The sequence below is a fragment of the Rousettus aegyptiacus genome, unplaced genomic scaffold (assembly GCF_014176215.1).
Source record: "Rousettus aegyptiacus isolate mRouAeg1 unplaced genomic scaffold, mRouAeg1.p scaffold_m13_p_9, whole genome shotgun sequence".
NCBI classification, from domain to species: Eukaryota; Metazoa; Chordata; class Mammalia; order Chiroptera; family Pteropodidae; genus Rousettus; species Rousettus aegyptiacus.
The window spans coordinates 38,546,505-38,568,749 of record NW_023416312.1 but is presented as its reverse complement, the minus strand read 5'-3'; the positions used below and the strand labels follow the sequence as shown (position 1 = coordinate 38,568,749).

General features: G+C 35.1%; 2 pseudogenes; both read left to right on the top strand.

Annotated features, from left to right (window-relative positions):
• The first annotated feature begins 4,970 nt into the window (after positions 1-4,970).
• LOC118608330 lies at positions 4,971-5,089 on the top strand (annotated as a pseudogene).
• A 2,887-nt stretch (positions 5,090-7,976) lies between these two features.
• Positions 7,977-8,256, top strand: LOC107498918 (annotated as a pseudogene).
• Positions 8,257-22,245: the final 13,989 nt, after the last annotated feature.

The window sequence follows — 22,245 nt, the reverse complement described above, 5'->3', positions numbered from 1 at the left end:
AAAGAATGAGCATGTTTTTTTTTAATTATATCAACAAAGGGAAAATAAATAATAATGAATACATTAAAATGATTGTAAATATAGGAAAACCCTATGATAATAGATAGCATCATATGTAGCTTTAGAAATATATAATGTTTTATAAGAAGGGTCATGACAATGTGAAAACGTCAGTTCAGACTTCAAGCAGAAAGTATTATTGTTAGGGGGCTTAGGAGAACCTGATATTCTGAGCACTCCTATTAGAAATACAGAGCTGCTGTATGTTGCAGGAGTGTAGGAGTTAACCAAGACCAAGAACTTCTTGTGACCAGTTATAAAGTCAAGTTCCTAAAGCAAGAAATAGAGAAAGCTGGGCAGATCAGAAATTAGGAGACTCAGACTTTACAGAAAGATTAAATTCAGTGACTCTGAAGCCATGCTACCTTGGTTAGAATCCAGCTCTGTTCTTTGAGCTATGTGACCTTTGGCAAGTTACTTAACCTTTCTGTGCCTGAGTTTCTTCAACGGTTAGTTACTTGTTGTAAAGATTAAATTAAATGTTAATATTTATAAGGCATTTAAAACAATGTTTGGCAAGCAGAAAGTCCTATGTTTGTTAATTAAATAGGTAAAATATGGGACACAAAAACTAAAATGTGCCAGAACAGATTTGTTAGTCACATTTAATGGGAACCACATGAGTAAACTTTGTTGAGTTCATTTCTATGGATCCAATAAAGCCTTTATCATTCATATAAAGTCCAGAGTTGACCAACTCCACCAGCATAAGAAGGGTCACACCTGGCTATCAGAATCAATGATTGGTATTGAGGTGGGGAAAGCCAAGCAAATAACCCCACTTATACAACTGTGGTCTTATGAGGTCCATTTTTGTTTTTCTCTGTTAAATTTAAGCAAACACAAAATGATCAGCCACCTAAGTAGGGAGAGAGTACAAGAAGACCTTGGATATCATGCAAATGCAGCATGTCTGACACATGGTAAGATCACGGATATTTAAAGGTCAGATCTTTAGAACAGATCTTCTGATGTCTCAGAAGTCCCTTCTCAGAAGCTTATGGTGCTCTATAAATAAGTAACAGATGTTCCCCAAACATTCTTTATTATGATGTTTAGTTGTCTAAAATTTTCAAACACAGCACTTTCTGACTCTAACTCCCTACTCACCCCCCTTTGGGGCAGAGTATCATTTTAGTTAAGGTAAATGAGGACAGTTAAAGACAAAATGCTCTCCTAAGATAAAAAGGCTCCAGTCATTGACTCAAAAGAAATAGAGTCTAAGTTTATTAATTAGAGGGTAGAACAAAGGGATTGCAATTATTCATGGACATTCATAAGAAAATTAGCCCTTGAGGTCTACACTGTACAGTATCATTGACCACTAGCCAGAGGTGACTGTCAGCACTTGAAATGTGGCTAGTCCAACTTGTGATGGGCTATAAGTGTAAAATACACTCCAGATTTCTCAGGCCTAGTACAGTAACAGATGTTAAACATATAATTCATAAATTCCTTTTTATATTAATTACATGTAGGAATGATAATACTTTGGATGTAGTGTATTAAAATATATTATAAAATTAATTTTGCATATTACTTAGTTCTTTTTAAATATGGCTACTAGAAAATTTTAAATTACAAATATGGCTCACATTATATTTTTGTTAGGCAGAATGCCTCTAGGACCTAAGGTGTATTTAACTATGGATACTATAGATCAAATTTACAATTGCAAAAGTAGGGAGCGCACATGTTGAGAAACATACAAGATGATCAAATGAACTGTGGAAAAACATATTAGAATATCAATTTTTATTTTTCATTTCATCTTTTTTTAATGTTTGCATTTTATAATGTAATAATATAGAATACAAAAGTGCATGTTATATGTACATATATGTACATATATTACATGTGTATGTATATACTTTTTTTGACTAAGGTGAAAGAACCTTTCTCAACCATATAAGCTCTTTCCTGCATTAGGGATTTTTCACCTAATATTACTTTTGCCCGAAACATCTGTCTCTAGATCATTGAAAAGTTGCCTCTATTTTGTTTTGCTTCTTGGTTCAAACATTACCCAGTGAGCATTTATCCTTAATCTTCTAACCTTATGCAATCATTGCAGTCATTCAGTATCATATTTTCTCATCACCCTGCTCTATTTTCTTTATAACTACTTCTCTCTGAAATGTTCTTGCTCATTTATTTACTTAAATATAAACTGAAAATCATTCAGAATATTCTTTTTTGTTGTTGTTCTACTAAGGACCCTTTTAGAAGACAAAACACAGGAAGTGGAGGCAGACAGACCAGAGTGTATAGTTCATATTGAGAGAATTCAGAGCCATAAATTTGTTACGTGATTTAATCTTGACTAGGGGAAATTTAATCAGGTCTCTGAATGGGTTCTCTTTCACAACATAGGTGTACCATAAGCATCAGTCCTAAACCTCTAAGAACACTGGTAATGCTAATTCAGCACTCAAAAAGAAGGTGTCCTGTGTAGCTGGCATAAAGATTTCAGAGATTGGAAAGAAATTTTCCTACATTATTTCTAGTGTGAAAAAAGTACCAAATACCTGACCTTTAAGATGCTTACAGATCTTACAATTGGAGTATTTGCCTTATTGTAATTATCTCTTCACACCCCTTTGGAGATGATCCTTTTGGCTAAAGTCTCTCTTTACTTAAATCTGGATTTATTTTAATTGATGTTCCCAAAATATGACTAGCCACACCGTTGATATTTGTCATTTTATAAATACACTACATCCTTAAAGGACCAATTACCTATCATCATTGATATTGTCATTGCAGGTGGGCAAATAAAACATCTATGTTTCAGAAACAGTAATACACTACCAGAGGTCAGAAACATGGTGGAGTGAGAGCTGTTCCTGGTTCTCTCCCCTTGAAACAACAATAAGGTTAACATCTAAAAGTCAACAACGACAAAACACCCAAACTGCACACCAGTACATCTGAGTGTGGGATCTGCACATAAGAGCTACCACAGGTCAGAACCCCGGGTGTTGGGTGGTGGGCTGGAGAAATAAAGAAACTGACTCTCGCGGCCGCCCGCGAGGAGGAGGGGGAGGGGTGAAGGTGTGGGAACTTCCCTGAACAGCCCTGCCTGGGACTGCGGTGAGCAACTTGTGCTGGGTGGAAGGGCCCAGTCATCAGGGTAGAAGACAGAGAAGCAGGACAGGACCACAGAGACACAACAGTTGATTTTTACCAACCCTGGTTGCAAAACCAAGGCTGAGCTGCAGCCCTCAATTCCCAATGCAGAGGGCCCCTCTGCCCATACCCTCCAAGACCAACCACAGCAGAGTCCCAAAGGAATCATAGCAAACGCTGCTGAGACTGTCACTGAGACTGAAAAGGACTGAAACTGAGGATAGTGAGCCTATTAAATATCTGCAAGTAATTTTTTAAAGGCATTTTAAGACTTTATATAAAGCAGAGATCCAAGAGGCTTAGAAACCACCTACTGGAAACCAAAAGAAAAGCAACTTCTTCACAACAGGCTAAATAGAGACCTTTATATTATAAATCTTTCTAGGAAAAAAAAAGAATACACTTCCATTAAGGCCCAGGTGGAGAAATAGTTCCTTAAACACCATGAACAACCAAAGTGACAAGGCATCTCAGAAAGAAAGAGAAAAATATTCAGAAAATAAGTTTATAGACATAGAACCATGTGACTTAAATGACAGGGAACTCAAGATGGTACTTCTGGAAAAACTCAGTGAGATATGAAATGATTCATAAAAACAATTTCAGGATTTAAAAAAACTAGATGAGCAGAATTAGTCATTTAGCAAAGAGATTGAAACCCTCAAAAAGAATAGAATAGATCTTTGGGAGATTAAAAAACACACACACATGATAAGAGTTGAAAAATGAAATAGCAAGCTTGAGAAATAGAGTTAACCAAATGGAGGAAAGGATCAATGATGTCGAAGACATAAATCTAGAAATAAATCAGAAGGAAGAAGAGAGACACCAAAGAATGAAAAATAATGAGAGAGAAGTACAAGAACTAGCTGATACCATCAGGAGAGGAAACATAAGAATAATGGGACTTCTTAAAGGCGAAGAAAATAAGCAAGGACTGGAAAGCATTTCAGACAAAAATTGATGAGAATTTCCCAAATGTAAGGAATGAACTAGAGGTTGGAATTCAAGAAGTCAACAGAACACTCAATAACCTCAACCCCAAAAAACCTTCACCAAGACACATTGTATTAAACTTATCAACAATCAACAATGAAGAGAGAATTCTCAGGACAGATAGGGAAAAGAAAATGGTAACTTATAAAGGTAAACCCATTAGATTATCCTTAGATTTCTCAGCACAGACCTTACAAGTCAGAAAGAAATGGATTCAAATATTTAAACTGTTAAGTGAGAGGAACTACCAGCCTAGAATAATGAATCCAGCTAAGCTCTCCTTTATATATGATGGAGAAATTAAAACTTTTCCAGACATACAAAAACTGAGGGAATTCTCCAATACAAGGCCTGGACTACCCAAAGTACTGAAAGGGGTCAGTTCACCTAAGACAAAATGACAACAACAATGAAAATACATAATTAGGAGTAAACTGACTATCAGGTAAATAGAAGCAGAGGAGTGCAACCCTTACTAAGAACAGGGCATTATAAGCTTAAATGATAATAAGAGAATTGTTATAATAAGATAGTAATGAATGTTCAGCATACATAGGAACAAATTGAGATAGCAATGACTAAAAAGGGGAGGATTCAAAGATCCAAATTCCCAAAAAAGAATGGAGATAAAGCACTCACAGAAGAAAATGGACGACTATATTTATAACTTTTTCATATTTGTAATGGTAACCACACAGCAAAGATTCAGATCTGAAGTATATCACATAAAACAAGAAGAACCAGAGATAAAGCCCTCAAAAGCCAACCAAAATAAAGAAAACAGAGTCTAGGTCCATGCTACCCTGAGCAAGCATGATCCCGTCTGATCTCAGAAACTAAGTAGGGTTGGGCCTGGTTAGTACTTGGATGGGAGACCACATAGGAAGACCAGGTGCTGTAGGCACAAAAATAAAAAAAAATAAGAGATTGTAAGCTGCAAGTTCTTTGAAAACTGTGAGGACAACCAACGGTTGCCTCGTTTAAAAAAAAAGAAAACAGAAATACGAGGATGAGGAGGCAATGGAAACACCAAGCAACCAAAAAGCAAAAAGATAAAATGACTAGGACATGCCTCTATAGTGTAGTGGTTAGCACGTCTGCTTTACACGCAGAAGATCCTGGGTTTGCACCCCAGTGGAGCCACCGTCCATGGTCTATGGCCATGTCATCCCGAACAAGCCCAATGTCTGATTTCGGATGCTAAGCAGGGTCAGGACTAATTATTATTTGGATGGGAGACCACCTAGGAGGACCAGGTGCTATAGGCATAAATAATAATAACACTAAAATTTAAAAAAGATAAAATGGCTATAAGAAAACCTCATATTTCAATAATCACACTAAATGTAAATGGACTGAACTAACCAAGAAAAAGGCACAAAGTTGCAGATTGGATCAAAAATCAAAATCCAACCATATCCTGCCTCCAGGAGAGACATCTCTGTTCCAAAGACAAATATAGACTCAAAGTGAAAGGGTGGAAAATGATATTTCAAGCAAATGCACTCAGAGAAAAGCAGTACTAATATCATACAAAATAGACTTCAGAATAAAAAAAACATAAAGAAAGATAATTAGGGACACTTCATAATGACAGGGAATCACACACAAAGAACATTAACACTTATTAATATCTATGCTCCCAATAAGGGAGCACCAAAATATGTAAAGTAATTACTAACAGAACTAAAGGAAGAAACAGATCAAAACACTATCGTAGTAGGGGACCTAAACACCCTACTGTTGGATATGGAAAGATCATCTAAACACAAATAAAGAAAGAAATAACATCCTTAAATGACACATTAATCCAACTGGACATAACTGGCATTTATAGAGCCTTCCATTCCAAAACAGCTGCTTTTACCTTTCAATCTAGTGCACATGGAATATTCTCAAGGACTTATCACATACTGGGACACAGAGATAGCCTCAACAAGTATAAGAGTTTTCAAATCATACTAACTAAATACTCTGATCATAATGCATTGAATCTAGAGATCAATTGACAAAAGAAACCAGGAAGAACCACAAATACATGGAGATTAAACAACATGCTACTGAAGAATAACTGGATCAGAGAAGAAGTAAAAACAGAGATCAACAGATAAATAGAAATGATGATAATGATGGTATAACATATCAAAACTTTTGGTACATGGAAAAAGCGGTCATAAGAGAAAAGTTCATATCATTACAGGCCTCTCTCCAAAAACAAGAATTAGCCCAAATAAATAACCTAACGCTTCGTCTTAAAAAAACTAGAAAAGGAAAATCAGTTCTCTTTATTTTTTTTAAGAAACCTCCAAACTGTTTTCCATAGTAGTTGCACCAATTTGCAATCCTAACAAGGATACATGAGGGTTCCCTTGTCTCCACATCCTTGCTAACATTTGTTTGTTGATTTATTGATGATAATTGTTCTCAAAGGCTTGAGGTGATACCTCATTGTGGTTTTAATTTGCATTTCTCTGATGATTAGTAATGTTGAGCTTCTTTTCATATGTCTATTGGCCACCTGTATGTTCTCTTTGGGAAAATGTCTATTCATGTCCTCCACCAACTTTTTAATTGGATTTTTTTCTTTTGGAGTTAAGTTGTATGAGTTCTTTGTAAATTTTGAATATTAACCCATTATCAGATATGTCTTCAGCAAATATTTTCTCCCATTTAGTAGGTTGCCTTTTTCTTTTGTTGAGGATTTCCTTAGATGTGCAAAAACTTTATAGGTTGATGTAGTCACTTTTGTTTATTTTTCTTTTGCTTCCCCTGCCTGAGGAGCTATATGAGAAAAATATTACTAAAAGCAATGTCAGAGAGTTTACTGCCTATGTTTTCTTCTAGGAGTTTTACAGATTTGGGTCTTATATTAAAGTCTTTAATACATTTGTGTTATTCTTGTATGAGGTATAAGAAAGTGGTCCATTTTTATAATTTTGCATTTACCCAACAGTTTTCCCAACAGAATTTATTGAATATACTATCTTTACCTCATTGTATAATCTTGCCTCCTTTGTCATTGATTGATTGGCCATATAGGTGTGGGTTTATTTCTGGGCTCTATATTCTGTTCCACTGATCTATGTGGCTGTTTTTATGCCAATAGTATGCCATTTTGAATACTAGAGACTTGTAGTATAGTTAGATGTCGGGTTGTGTGATGACTCCATCTTTATTTTTTCTCAAGTATTGTAGCTATTTTGGGTCTTTTCCATATAAATTTTAGAATTATTTCTTCAGGATCTGTGGACAATGCCATTGGTATTTTGATAGGGATTGCATTAAATCTATAGCTTGCTTTTGATATGATAGCATGGACATTTTGATGATGTTAACTCTTCCTACCCATGAGTATGGTATGTACATCCACTTATAGGTATCTCCTTCAATTTCTTTCTTCAATGTCTTATAATTTTCCAAATATAGGTCGAATGTATTCATAAGTATTTTATTATTTTCTGATGTAATTGTAGATGGGTTTGCTTTCAAAATTTCTCTTTCCGATACTTTGTTATTGTTGTCTAAAAATGCAATCCATTTCTGAATATTAATTCTGTATCCTGTTACTTTACTGAATTCACTTATCAGTTCTAATCATTTTTGGTGGAATTGTTAGGGTTTTCTATAAATAATATTATGTCATCTGTAAATAATGACAGTTTTACTTCTTCTTTTCCAATTGAGATGCCGTTTTTTTTTCTTTACTCATTGCCGTGTCTAGGTTTCTAATACTATATTTAATAAAAGTGATGAAAGTGGGCTCTGTGGGTTCTGACCTATTTGATAACAACATGGCTAAATGTACCAAGAAGGTTGGAATCATTGGTAAATACAGGACCCGTTATGGCATCTCCCTCAGGAAAATGGTGAAGAAAATTGAAATGAGTTAACATGCCAAGTACACTTGCTCTTTCTGTGGCAAAATCAAGATGAAGAGAAGAGTTGTGGGGAGATGGCACTGTGGTTTCTGCAATGAAAACAGTAGCTGCTGGTGCCTGGATGTACAACACCACTTCTGCCATCACAGTAAAGTTTGCCATCAGAAGACTGAAGAAATTGAAAGACCAGTAGATGTTTCACAATTTGAAATATTGCTAGCCTATAATAACTGGGTTAATTTACGTAACAACAACAACAACAAAAATGATGAAAGTGGGCATCCTTGTCTTATTCTTGAACTTAAAGAAAATGTTTTTAGCATTTCCCCATTGCATATGATATTATTTTTAGGTTTGTCAAACACAGTCTTTATTATGTTGAGGTATGCGTCCTCCATTTCCACTTTGCTGAGAGGTTTTATTATAAACGGATGTTGGATTTTGTCAGACACCTACATCTGTTGATATGATCATATAATTTTTATCCTTCATTTTATTTGTGGTGGATCATGTTAAACGATTTGCAGATATAGAACCAAACTTGCATCCCAGAATTAAATATTACCTGATCATAGAGTATGATCTCTATAATGCATTTCTGAATTCAGTTTGCTAATATTTTATTGAGGATTTTTGCATGTATGTTCATTAAGGATATTGGCCTAATTTTTTTTATCTCTAATGTCTTTTCTCTGGTTTTGGAATCAGGATAATGGTGTCCTTGTAAAATGAGCTGAGGAGCCTTCATTTCTCTTTAATTTTTGCAACTGTATGAAAATGATACATGTTAATTCTTTGAACGTTTGGTAAAATTTACCTGTGAAGCCATGTGATCCAGAACTTTTGTTTGTTGGGAGATTTTTGATTATCAATTCAATTTTTGTATGTAGAAATCAGCTTCTTCAGATATTGTTTATTCTTGTTTCAATCTTGAAAATAGTATGTTTCCAGAAATTTATCCATTTCTTCCAAATTGTTTAATTTGTTTACACACAATTAATTACTCATAGTATTTTCTTATGAACTTTTGAATTTCTGTGCAGTCAGTTGTACCTTCTTTTTCATTTCTGATTTTAAAAATTTGGGTCCTCTCTTTCTCTCAATGAGTTGGGTTAAATGTTTATCAATTTTGTTTATCTTTTCAAAGGACTAGTTTTCGGTTTCATTGATATTTCTTATTTTTCATTCATTTCCATTATTATTTCATTATCTTTATTATTTCACTTCTAGTGACACTAGGCATTGTTTCTTCTTCCTTTTTCACTTCCTTTATGTATAAGGTGAGATTCTTTCAGATTTTTGTTAGTTCCTTTTCTTTTAAAATTGTTTATTGGAGTAACATTGGTTAACATAATTATATAGTTTTCAGGTGTACATTATAATTTGACATCCGTACATTCTATTGTGTGCTTACCACACAAAGTCCAGTTTCCTTCAGCTACCATATATTTGATCCCTTTTACCCAATTCGCTCTTCCCTTAGCCCCCTATATTTGATTCCCTTTACCCCGGCTACCTCCCTTCCTCTACGCCCCTACCCTCTGGTAATCACTAGTCTATAGTCCATGCCCATGATTCTCTGTTTGTTCGTCCAGCTCATTTGTCGCTTTTAGGGTTATATCCCACATATTAGTGACATCAGGTGATTTTCAACTTTTTCTGTCTGGCTTATTTCGCTTAGCATGATCATCTCGAGGTCCAGTCATGTTGTCGCAAATGGCAGTATTTCATCTCTTCTTGTTACTAAGTAATATTCCATTGTATATACGTACCACCACTTTTTAAACAAATCATCTATTGTAGGACACTTCAGTTGTTTCCATGTCCTGGCCACTGTGGATAATGCTGCTATGAACATCGGTGTACAAATAATTTTTTGAATACGAGTTTTCAAGACTTTGGGGTAAATACCCAGTAGAAGGATTGCTGGATCATATGGCAGATCAATTCTTAGTTTTTTTGAGGAAACTCCATACTGTTTTCCAAAGCACCTGTACAATTTTGCAGTCCCACCAACAGTGTATGAGGGTTCCTTTTTCTTCACACCCTGTCCAACATTTGTCATTACTAGTCCCGTTGATTATAGTGATTCTAACAGGCGTGAGATGGTATCTTATTGTGGTTTTGATTTGCATTTCCCTAATAAGATGTTGAGCATCTTTTAAAATATATATTGGCCATTTGTATATCCCCGAGGGAGAAGTGTCTGTTCAGGTCTGCTCCTCATTTTTTTTATTGGATTATCTCTTTTTGTTGTTGTTATTAAGCTATATGAGCTCTTTGTATATTTTGGATATTAGGCCCTTATTGGAAGTGTTGCTTGCAAATATATTTTCCCATTTGGATGGTTTTCTTTTTACCTTGTTGATGATTTCTTTTGCTGAACAGAAGTTTTTTAGGTTGATTTAGCCCCATTCATTTATTTTAGCTTTTACTTCCATTGCTTTTGAGGTAAAATTAATAAAATCCTCTTTTAGTCCAAAGTACTTGAGTTTAGTTTCTATGTTTTCTTCTGCATATTTTATTGTTTCAGTTCTTATATTCAGCCTCTTAATCCATTTTGAGTTAATTTTGGTGTGTGATGATAGACAATAGTCTAGTTTCATTCTTTTGCAGGTGGTTTTCCAGTTTTCCCAGTACCATTTATTGAAGAGACTTTCCTTTCTCTACTGTATGTATTTTACCTTTTTGTCAAAAATTATTTGCCAAAAATTATATGTAAATATGGGTTTACTTCTGGACTCTCAATTCTGTTTCACTGCTCTGTGTATCTGTTTTGCTGCCAATACTATGCCGTTTTGATTACTGTCGCTTTGTAGTATAATTTGAAGTCAGGTAGAGTGATGCCTCCAGCCTCGTTCTTTTTTCTCAGGATGGCTTTGGAAATTGGGGGTCTTTGTGCTTCCATATAATCTGAAGAATTTTGTTCTATTTCTTTAAAAAATGCTGATGGGATTTTGATGGGGATTGCATTAAATCTGCAATAATGCTTTAGGTAATATGGTCATTCTAACTATGTTGATTCTTCCCATTTAAGAACACGGAATATCTTTCCTTTTTTTTGTATCTGCTTCAATTTCTTCTAATAGAATCTTGAAGTTTTCATTATATAGGTCCTTCATGTGTTTATTCCTAGATATTTTGTTAAATTTATTCCAAATGTGAAAGGAATTATTTTCTCCACTTCTTTTTCTGATGCTTTGTTGTTAGAGTATAGGAACGCTGTGGATTTTTGAACATTGATTTTGTAATCAGAAATTTTACTGTATTTACTTATCGTTTCTAGTAGTGTTCATGTGGAGTCTTTAGGGTTTTCTATATAGAGAATTATGTCATCCGCAAATAGTGACAGTTTGACTTCTTTGTTTCCTATTTGGATCCTGTTTCTCCAGTCTGATTACACTTGCAAAGATCTCCAATGTTATATTGAATAAGAGTGATGAGAGTGCACAGACTTGCCTTGTTCCTGATCTTAGAAGGAAGGTTTTTAGTTTTTCACCATTAAATATAATATTTGGCTGAGGGTTTGTTATATATAGCTTTTATTATGGTAAGGCTCTTTCCTTCTATACCGATTTTATCAAATATTTTGATCATAAATATATGCTGTATCTTGTCGAAGGTTTTTTCTACATCTATTGATGTGGTCATATGATTCTTATTTTTAAATTTGTTTATGTGATCTATCACTTTAAATGATTTGCATATTTTGAATCATCCTTGTGCCTCTGAGATGAAGCTTACTTGATCATAGTGTATAATCTTTTTAATATGTTACTATATTTGGTTCGCTATTATCTTATTTAGTACTTTTGCATCTGTGTTCATCAAAGATATTGGTCTATAGTTTTTTTTTTTTACGTTATCCTTACCAGATTTTGGTATCAGAGTAATACTGGCCTCATAAAATGGGTTGGAAATATTGCCTCCTCTTCAATTTTTTGGAAGAGTTTTTTTTTTTTAAATACATATTAAGTCTTTTTTGAATATGTGGTAGAATTCACTAGTAAAGCCATCTGGTTCTGAACTTTTACTTTTTTGGTAGGTTTTTGATGATTGTTTCAATTTCCATACTGCTGATTGGTCTATTTATGTTTTCCAGATCTTGATTAAGTCTAGGAATGTTATATTTTTCTAAGTACTGATCCATTTCTTCTTGCTTATTAAATTTGTTGTCATATATTTTTTATAGTATTCTTGTATGATTCTTTGTATTTCTGTGATATCAATCATCATTTCTCCGCTTTCATCCTTGATTTTATTTGTGTCCTTTCTCTTTCTTCTTTAGTGAGTCTAGCCAGGTGTTTGTTAATTTTTTTTGTCCTCCTCAAAGTACCTGCTCTTTTTTTCATTTGCTTTTCCCATTTTTTTTGTTTTGTTTTCATTTTCATTTATTTCTGTTCTAATTTTGATTATTTCTTTTCTTCTGCTGACTTTAGGCTTCATTTGTTCTTCCTTTTCTAGTTTTTTAAGATAAAGCATTAGGTTGTTTATTTGGGCTTCTTCTTGTTTTTGGAGATTGGCCTGTAATGATATGAACTTTCCTCTTATGAACGCTTTCGCCATGTCCCCGAATTTTTGATATGTTGTACTATCATTATCATTAATTTCTATGTATCTCTTGATCTCTCTTTTATTTCTTCTCTGACCCAGTTATTTTTCAGTAGTATGTTGTTTAATATTCATGTATTTGTGGTTCTTCCCACTTTCTTTTTGCAGTTTATCTCTAGTTTCAAAGCATTCTGATCAGAAAATATGGTTGGTATGATTTCAACCTTCTTATATTTTTTGAGACTATCTTTGTGTCCCAGTTGATGTTGATGCTTGAGAACGTTCTCTGTGCCCTAGAGTATCATGTATAAGCAACTGTTTTGGGATGGAAGGCTCTATAAATGTCAATTATATCCAGTTGGTCTAATGTGTCCTTTAAGGATGTTATTTCCTTATTGATTTTCTGTTTGGATGATCTGTCCATATTCGACAATGGGGTATTTTAGTCCCTTACTATAATTTTGTTTTAGTCTGTTTCTCCCTTTAGTTCTGTTAATAATTACTTTACATATTTCGAGGCTCCCCGATTGAGAACATAGGTATTAATAAGTGTTATGTCTTCTTGGTGCATGATTCCCTTTATCATTATGAAGTGACCGTCAGTATCTTTCTTTAACTTTTTTCTTAAGTCTATTTCATCCGATATTAGTACTGCTACTGACACTTTTTTCTGAATGCCATTTGCTCGAAATATTTTCTACCCTTTCAGTTTGAGCCTGTATTTGTCTTTGGTGCTGAGATTTGTCTACTGGAAGCAGCATATGATTGGGTTTTGTTTTTTGATCCATTCTTCAACTCTGTCCCTTTTTATTGGTGAGTTCAGTCCATTGACATTTAGGGTTATTATTGCTACATAAGGTCTTCTAATAGCCATTTTAACTCTTGTTTTCTGGTAGCTCAGTGTTTTCATTGCTTCCTTGTCCTTGTGTTTCTGTTTTCTTCGTTTTCATTTGTGTCGTGGGCTTTTCTTCTGATTTTTCTTGTTTTATGTTATATACTTCAGTGCTGAATCTTTGGTGGGTGGTTACCATTATGACTATGTAAAGGATAGTTTATATATATATATATATGTGTGTGTGTGTGTGTGTGTGTGTACATATATATGTATATTATATAAATTATATACACATATATGTATATACATATATATACATATATATATATATATAATTTTCTTCTGCGTGTGCCTTATCTTCATTCCCTTTTGTGAATTTGAATCTTTGACTCTTCCCCTTTTCAGTCATTGCTGTCTCTATTTGTCTCTATGTATACTAAATGTTCATTATGATTTTGCTATAACCATTCTCTTCTTAATGTTTAAGCTTATAATGCTGTGTTCTTAGTAAGGTTTGCACCCCTCTGCTTCTATTTATGTGATAGTCACCTTTTTTTCTCCTAATTACATATATATTTTTGTCATTTTGTTTTAGGTGAACTGACCCCTTTCAGTATTTCTTGTAGCACAGGACTCATAGTGAAGAAATCCCTTAATTTTTGTACATCTGGAAAAGTCTTTATTTTTCCTTTATATCTAAAGCAGGGCTTAACTAGATACATTATTCTTGGCTAGTAGTTCCTTTCATCTAAGAGTTTGAATGTGTGATTCCACTCCTTTATCACTTGTAAGGCTGTGCTAAGAAGTCCAACAATAATCTAATGGGTTTTCCTTTATAAGTTACCATTTTCTTCTCCCTGGCTGTCCTGAGAATTTTGTCTTTGTCATTGATTCTTGATAATTTTAATACAATATATGTTGGTGAAAGCCTTTTTGCATTGAGATAATTGGGTGTTCTGTTGACTTCTTGAATTCCAAGCTCCAACTAATTCCTCATATGTGGGAAATTCTCGTCAATTATTTGTCTGAAATGTTTTCCAGTCCTTGCTCATTTTCTTCGCATTTGAGAAATCCCATTATTCTTATGTTTCCTCTCCTGATGGTATCAGCTAGTTCTCTCTCATTATTTTTTATTCTTCGGTGTCTCTCTTCTTCCTTCTGATTTATTTCTAGATTTATGTCTTCGACATCATTGATCCTTTCCTCCGTTTGGTCAACTCTATTTCTCAAGCTTGCTATTTCATTTTTCAACTCTTATTGTGTGTGTGTGTGTGTGTGTGTGTGTTTATCTCCCGAAGATCTATTCTGTTCTTTTCGAGGGTTTCAATCTCTTTGCTAAATGACTAATTCTGCTCATCTAGTTTTTTTTAAAATCCTGAAATTGTTTTTATGAATCATTTCATATCTCATTGAGTTTTTCCAAAAGTACCATCCTGAATTCCCTGTCATTTAAGTCGCATATTTCTATGTCTATAAACTTATTTTCTGGAGATTTTACTCTTTCTTTCTGAGATGCCTTGTCACTTTGGTTGTTCATGGTGTTTAAGGAACTATTTCTCCACCTGGGCCTTAATGGAAGTGTATTTTGCTTCTTCTTTTTCTAGAAAGAAGATTTATTATATAAAGGTCTCTATTTAGCCTGTTGCGAAGAAGGTGCTTTTCTTTTGGTTTCCAGTAGGTGGCGTCTAAGCCTCTTGGATCTCTGCTTTATACAAAGCCTTAAAATGTCTTTTTTTAAAAAAAATACTTGCAGATATTTAATAGGCTCACTATCCTCAGTTTCAGTCCCTTTCAGTGTCAGTGACGGTCTTGGAAGCGTTTGCTAAGATTCCCTTGGAGCTCTGTGGAGATCGGTCTTGGAGGGTGTGGGCGGAGGGGCCCTCTGGATTGGGAGTGTGGGGCTGCGGCTCAGTATTGGTATTGTAACTGGGGTTGGTAAAAATCAACTGTTGTGTCTCTGTGGTCTTGTCCCGCTTCTCTGTCTTCTACCCTGATGACAGCAGTCCCAGGCAGGGCTGTTCAGGGACGTTCCCACACCTTCATCCCTCTCCCTGCTCCTACAGGGAGCTCGAGTGGCCACGAGAGTCAGTTTATTTATTTTTCCAGTTCACCACCTGACACCTGGGGTTGTGACCTGTGGTAGCTCTTATGTGCAGATCCCACCCTCAGATATGCTAGTGTGCAGTTTGGGTGTTGTTATTGTTGTTGTTGCATTTTAGATGTTCAGCTTATTGTTTTTTTCAAGCAGAAAGATTTGGGGACATCTCTCATTCTGCCATGTTTTCACCAAGTCCTCTTAGAGCCCTTCTTTATATAAAGCCTTAATAGTGCCTTTTAAAATATATATATATATATATATATATATATATATATATATATATATATGTTTAATCACTCTCGCTACCCTCATCTGATTCCCTGTCAGTGTTAGTGACAGTTTTGGTAGTGTTTGCTCAGATTCCCTTGGGGCTCTACAATGTTTGGTCTTAGAGGATATGGTGAGAGGGCCCCTCTGGGTTGAGGGTTTGGAACTGCGGCTCAGCCTTGATTTTTCAACCACAGTTGCTAAAAATCAACTGTTATTTCTCTGCCTTTGCTTCTCTGCTTTCTGTTCTGACAACTGGGCCCTGCCACCAGCCACATGGAGCTCCCTGTACTTTTTGTTGAGTTTTAGGTGTTCAGCTTATTGTTGTTTTAAGGGGAGAGATTGGGGGACATCTCTAATTCTGCCTTGGTTCTCCTAACTCCATCTTTTGATTTCTTACTTGATATCATTCTTAACCCATTCAATGCATAGTAGGATATTATTTACCTTCCATATATTTGTGTGTGTTTTTTTTTTGTATTGATTTCTACATTCATACAATTGTGGTCACAGAAGTTGTTTGATATGATTTTATACTTTTTAAATTAATCGAGACTTGATTTCTGACCTAAAGTGTGGACAATCCCGAACAATATTCCATGTGCTCTTAAAAAGAAGGTATATTCTGTTGTTTTAGGGTGACATGCTCTAATAATATCAATTAACTCCATCTAGTCCACTGTGTCATTTCAGGCCACTGTTTACTTGTTGATTTTCCATCTGGAAAATTTATTTATTAATGACAGTGAGGTGTTAAAACTCCCTATTATAATTGTATTACTGTCAATCTCTTCCTTTATGTTAGTTGATATTTGCTTTTATATTTAGTTGCTCCTATATTGGGTGCATAAATATTTACAAAGTTTCTCTCACCTTTTAGATTGTTCTTTATTTCATTACAAAATATCTTTTTTTGGTCTCTTATTATAGTCTTTGTTTTAAAGTTTATATTTTCTATAAGTATTGCCATCTTAGCTTTTTCTTTCCATTTGCATAAAATGTCTTCTTCCATTCCTTTACTTTCAGTCTATATGTGTCTTTTGATCTGAATTGGGTTTCTTGTAGCCAGCGTATGTATAGGTCTTGTTTCTTATCTATTCTGTTCTCCTATGTCTTTTGATTGGAGCATTTAATCCATTTATAGCTAAAGTGATTATTGATAAGTAAGTAGTTATTGCCATTTTATTATTCATATTTATGCCCCCTCTTCTTTTTAGAAAAGACTCTTTAACATTTCTTATAATACTTGTTTGATAATGATGAACTCCTTTAGGTTTTTCTTGTCTGGGAAACTCTTATCTCTCTTTGTATTTTAAATGTGAATCTTGCTGAGTAGAATAGACTTCATTGTAAATTTTGCTCATTGTCACTTTGAATACCCTGTGCCAAATACTTCAGGACTATAAAGTTTCTGCCGAGAAATCAGCTGACAGTCTTATAAGAGCTCTATAGGTAACTAACTGCCATTCTCTTGTTGTTTTTAAAATTCTCTCTTTTTCTTCAACCTTTGCCATTTTAATTACTATGTGTCTTGGTGTGGGACTGTTTGGTTTCACCTTGTTTGGGACTTTCTGTGCTTCCTGGATTTGTATATCTTTTTCCTTCACTAGGTTAGAGAAATCTCTTCAAATAAGTTTTGAATTTTTTGTTCTTTCTCTTCTCTTTCTAGTACCCCTGCGATTTGAATGTTTTGATTTTATCTCAGTGGTCTCTTAAACTATCCTCGCTTTTTAGATTCTCATTTCTGTTTGCTATTCCAGTTGGATATTTTCCTGCTACTTTGTCTTCCAAATTGCTGATTCCATCCTCCACTTTACCTGATCTGCTGTTGATTACTTCTAATATACTCTGTATTTTGGTTATTATATTTTTTTTATTTCTAACCGCTTCTTCTTCATTTTTTTGTAATTTGTATGCCCTTTTTTATTCTTATTATCTCCTTGTTGAAGTTCTCTCTGTGATATATTTAGCAATTTCATAACCAGTGGTTTGAACTCTGTATCTCATAGATTGCTTGCCTCCATTTCATTTAGTTCTTTTTCTGGAGTTTTGTTCTCTTCTTTTATTTAAGACATGTCTATTTATCTCTTCATTTTGGCTCTCCCTCTGTGTCTGTTTCTGTGTAATAGGTAGATCTATTATGTCTCTCAAACTTGGCAGGGAGCTTTCTGTAGTAAGCTTCCTATGGGGCCCAGTGGTGTGGTCTCCCTAGTCAACCATGCTGGGTGCACCAGGAGTGTCTCTTGTGTGTGTTGTGTGTGCTATCCTGTTGTAATCAAAACCTGATTGCTGTTGGCACATCAGTTGGTGAAGTCGAACCTCAGGCTGCCTGGCTATGAGAATTGGTCATGACCACAGTGTACAAGTTACTGGATGAAAGCTGAATCCGAAGAGCTTTATTTGCCTCAGCGTACTCTAGTCCTTGCCAAGATCGCCCTTTGAGTATGAAGCTTATGATGGTAATTGGGTAGTGTTCTGTTATGGCCTGAAGCTACCAATGAGTGTGTTGGTCTGGGACCTCCTCTGAGGGGCTTTCATGCAGACTAAGTTCAGCCATTCCCTTTGATTGGCCCAGAGCTACCTTGTAGGAACTACAAAGTTATCCACATTTGGTATCTGCCTGTGAAGGGCCATGGTGCAAAAGGAGGCTGCCTGACACAAGAACCTGGCTTGGGACCACTCAGAAGAAGGGCACCCCAAGGCCTGCTACTGCCTGCCAGGTGTCCACAAGGCTCAGCCATTGAAACAGGCAGTAGAAGCGTTGGGGGAGGCAGGGTCTCAGGGAGTCCCCAAGTGAGGTGACTAATATTTACTAGGTTAATGCAGATTCAGATTTGCCTATGTAACTCAACACAAGGACAGTGGTGACTGTTCTTCCAGCCCTTGCCTTGAAGTCACACAACTCAGTTTCTCTCTGTATGTCTATGGTACCTTCCCAGTTGTTGTCTTTTCATCAGAGCCCAGGGTTAGTTGCTGAGAGTGAGCCTGTATTTTCTCTTTAAATGGACGCCTGCATTTCCAGCAGTGTTTTGCCCAGAGGGATGGAATTCCTGCTGATTTGCACAGCCAGATGTTATGGGGGTTACACTTCCCAGCATTAGTGCTGTGGACTAGGGAACCTGGTGTAGGGCTAGGACCTCTTGCTTTCCAGGGGGCACATCTGAAGCTGAGATATCCCTCCTAATATTCAACTGCCAAATGTGGGCGTGGGATCTTCCTGTTTTGTGTATGCTCCTGCTACCAGTCTCTGCATGGCTTCATTTTTATATCCTTAGTTATAGGACTTCTGTTCAGCTAGTCTTCAGATGGTTATGTAGGTCGATTGTTCTATAACTTAATTGTAAATTTGATGTGGTCATCGAAGGTGGTGAGCACAGTGTTTACCTACTCTTCCATCTTGACTGAACTCCTATTTCACTGGATCTCGATCACATTTTCTTTCCATAAGATATCACACTGGTCTATTACACCAATGACATTATGCTGACTGGACCTGGTTGTAGTTTGGGGCCACAAGAATACTTGTTCTCCCTTTGCTACCCACATGATCCTCAGTGACTTACTGACTGGATAGTTCCCATCAATCACCTTCATGGGAGCAGTTTCTACCACAGCTATTTTTAGCAATGAGCCAAATAATCTCATACTCGTTTAAACTTATACTGATATCTGAAGAGAAAGCCTGACAAGAATCACTAAGGTTCATAGTAGGTATTAAATAAATACATGTTGACCTGATCACCTGGCGAGTAATACTATCTACAATAAATAGGTGTCACGTAGTATAGGGTAGTGCTAGAAGTGAATGCTGGTTTACTATAGACACATGGCTCGACATACATGACTGATGACTTACCCAGATGTGTAAAGACAGAGAATCCATTGCCAATTCTTCATGTACCCTCCTTTCTTCCTTATCTTCTTGAAGAATGGCATAATAAAAATCACTAAGCTTATAATCAGATAAATACCAGATAAATTAAAATCAGAAAGAAATATGTATCTATGTATTACTTATATAATTTTTAAAACAAAAGTGATTATTAAAATTCTCTGTTGTAGGGAAGAAACCTCAACAAAATGGTGGAGTAATGTCTTAGTTCATTCAGACTGAAATAAAAAAAAGACCATAGACTGGATGGCTTAAACAATACATATTTACTTCTCACAGTTTTGGAGTCTGGGAGGTCCAAGGTCAGGGTGCCAGAAGATTCAATGTCTTGTGAGAAGCAGCTTTATTTTTCATAGAAATCCATTCTCTCACTGTGCTCTAATATGATGGAAGAGTGAGAGAGCACTCTGGGTTGTTTTATAAATTCCCTAATCTCATTTTTGAGGGTTGCACGCTCATGATATAACCACCTCCCAAAGTCCTCACCTCCAAATAAATTCACGGTGAGGATTAAGTTTCCACATATGTATTTGGGGGAACAAAAATATACAGTATTCAACAAGTAAGTAGTTCTAAGTTCAGCATCTCCTACCCAAAACAATAAAAAAGAAGCAGTAACTGTCAGAACCAATTTTGTTAAAACACTGGAAAATAGTCAAAGCTTACAGCAACCAAATAAATGCTGAATTAAGCATTCAAAGTGGTAGGGATTTTTATGGCAGTCTTACTGGTCATTGCATACCTCCCACCCTAGCAGAACAGTAGCATTGAATAGGGAATCCCACATTCCCAGACTGAGACCCTGATATCTGGTTCCAGAGATAGCAAAATATACCTTATTTGCAAATTATTGTATATGTCTGTTCTAACTTGTCTGGAAACTATCTAAATTTGTGACACAAGGTGCTTATCTCTGTTTTTCCTAACTTGGATCTCTGGTCTGAAAATCAGTGGGAAATTCTCAGAAGTAATGCAAGCTGAACTTACAATCTAAAGAAACCTGGAGAAAAAGTTTATGGTTGAAATATGCACTATACCACCTACGACCCAAAGGAAAAAGCTTGGGAGAATTTCTTTGGAAAATTAAGATATTTGAAAGCAACCATGCATATAGAGGAAGTTAAAAGGTTATGCCCAGGCCAGAGGAAGAGACATACTCAGAAAAGATCTGAGAAAACCCTACGATTTCAGATCAGTCTGATTTCTAAGTTAGGAACAAGACTAAGCTAAGTGTTGGAGGGCCCAGGCACAGGGTCAATCTGAAATTACTGACAGAGGTGGTGATATTTGTTTGTTTGGTGATATTTGGTGGTATTTGAAAATCTCTCTTAAAACACTAGCTGAGAGAGAATGAGGTATTCCGAAATAAACAAGACATCTAAAAACAAAACAAAACAAAACACACCAGCTGAACACAAGCTTTGGAACAGAGACTGCTGTAGCTACCCACAACAAAAATATAGTCTTTATGCAAAAATAGGGTGAGAATGTTTCTAAAAAATATAGACTACTACAGATTACAAGGAAAAGACAGCCTACCCTGGGAAAGGCAGAGAATCTAATTTACAAAGATTTCGAATTATAATATTCAAATATTTGGTGTTCAACAACAACAACAAAATTACAAGACATACAAAGAAACAGTAGAGTATGACCCATTCAATGAAACAAAATATATTGAAAGAAACCAGCCCTGAGGAAATCCAGACAACAGTTCTACTAGAAAGACATAAAATTAATTCTTTCTTTTTTTTCATTTATTTGTAATTGACATATAACATTATGTTATTTCAGCTGTACAACATAATGTTTCAATATTTGTATATGTTGCAAAATAATTTCCACGATAAGTCTAGTTAACATCTATCACCATACACACTTACATTTTTTTTATTCTAATGAGAATTTTTAAGGGTTACTCTCTTAGCACCTCTCAAATAGGGCATACAGTATTAACAATAGTAACCATGATTTATATTATATCTACATAAATTATTTACTTTATAACTGGGCCTTTATACCTTTTGACACTTTTCATTCATTTTACCAACCCCACCTCCTGCCTCTGGCAACAACCACTCTGTATCCATAATTTTATTTTTTTCTTTTTTAAGAATTGACATAGAGTTGAGATCATACAGTATTTGTCTTTCTCTGTTTGACTCATTTACTTTGTATATTAATTATTACTTATTACTTAGTATCCTCAAGGTGTATCTATGTAGTAACAAATGGTAAGACTTAAAAGACAAATGCATAAAAATAAATGTATGTTATTGATTACTTGTCATAAAATGATGTAAATTATAATCATCACAATATAAAAGTGTGTAAGATAGAACTTTATAACAGGAGAAATTTTGTATGCTACTGAAGTTACATTGGTATAAATTAAAACTAATTGTTACAAATTTGGGATTTTAAATATAACTTCTATTACAAACATAAAGAAAAATTGAAAATTATAAGCAAAAGAAAATTAAAAAATGAAAAAGTTTCACTAGAAAAATGCAAAAGAAGGTAACAATGAAGGATTTAT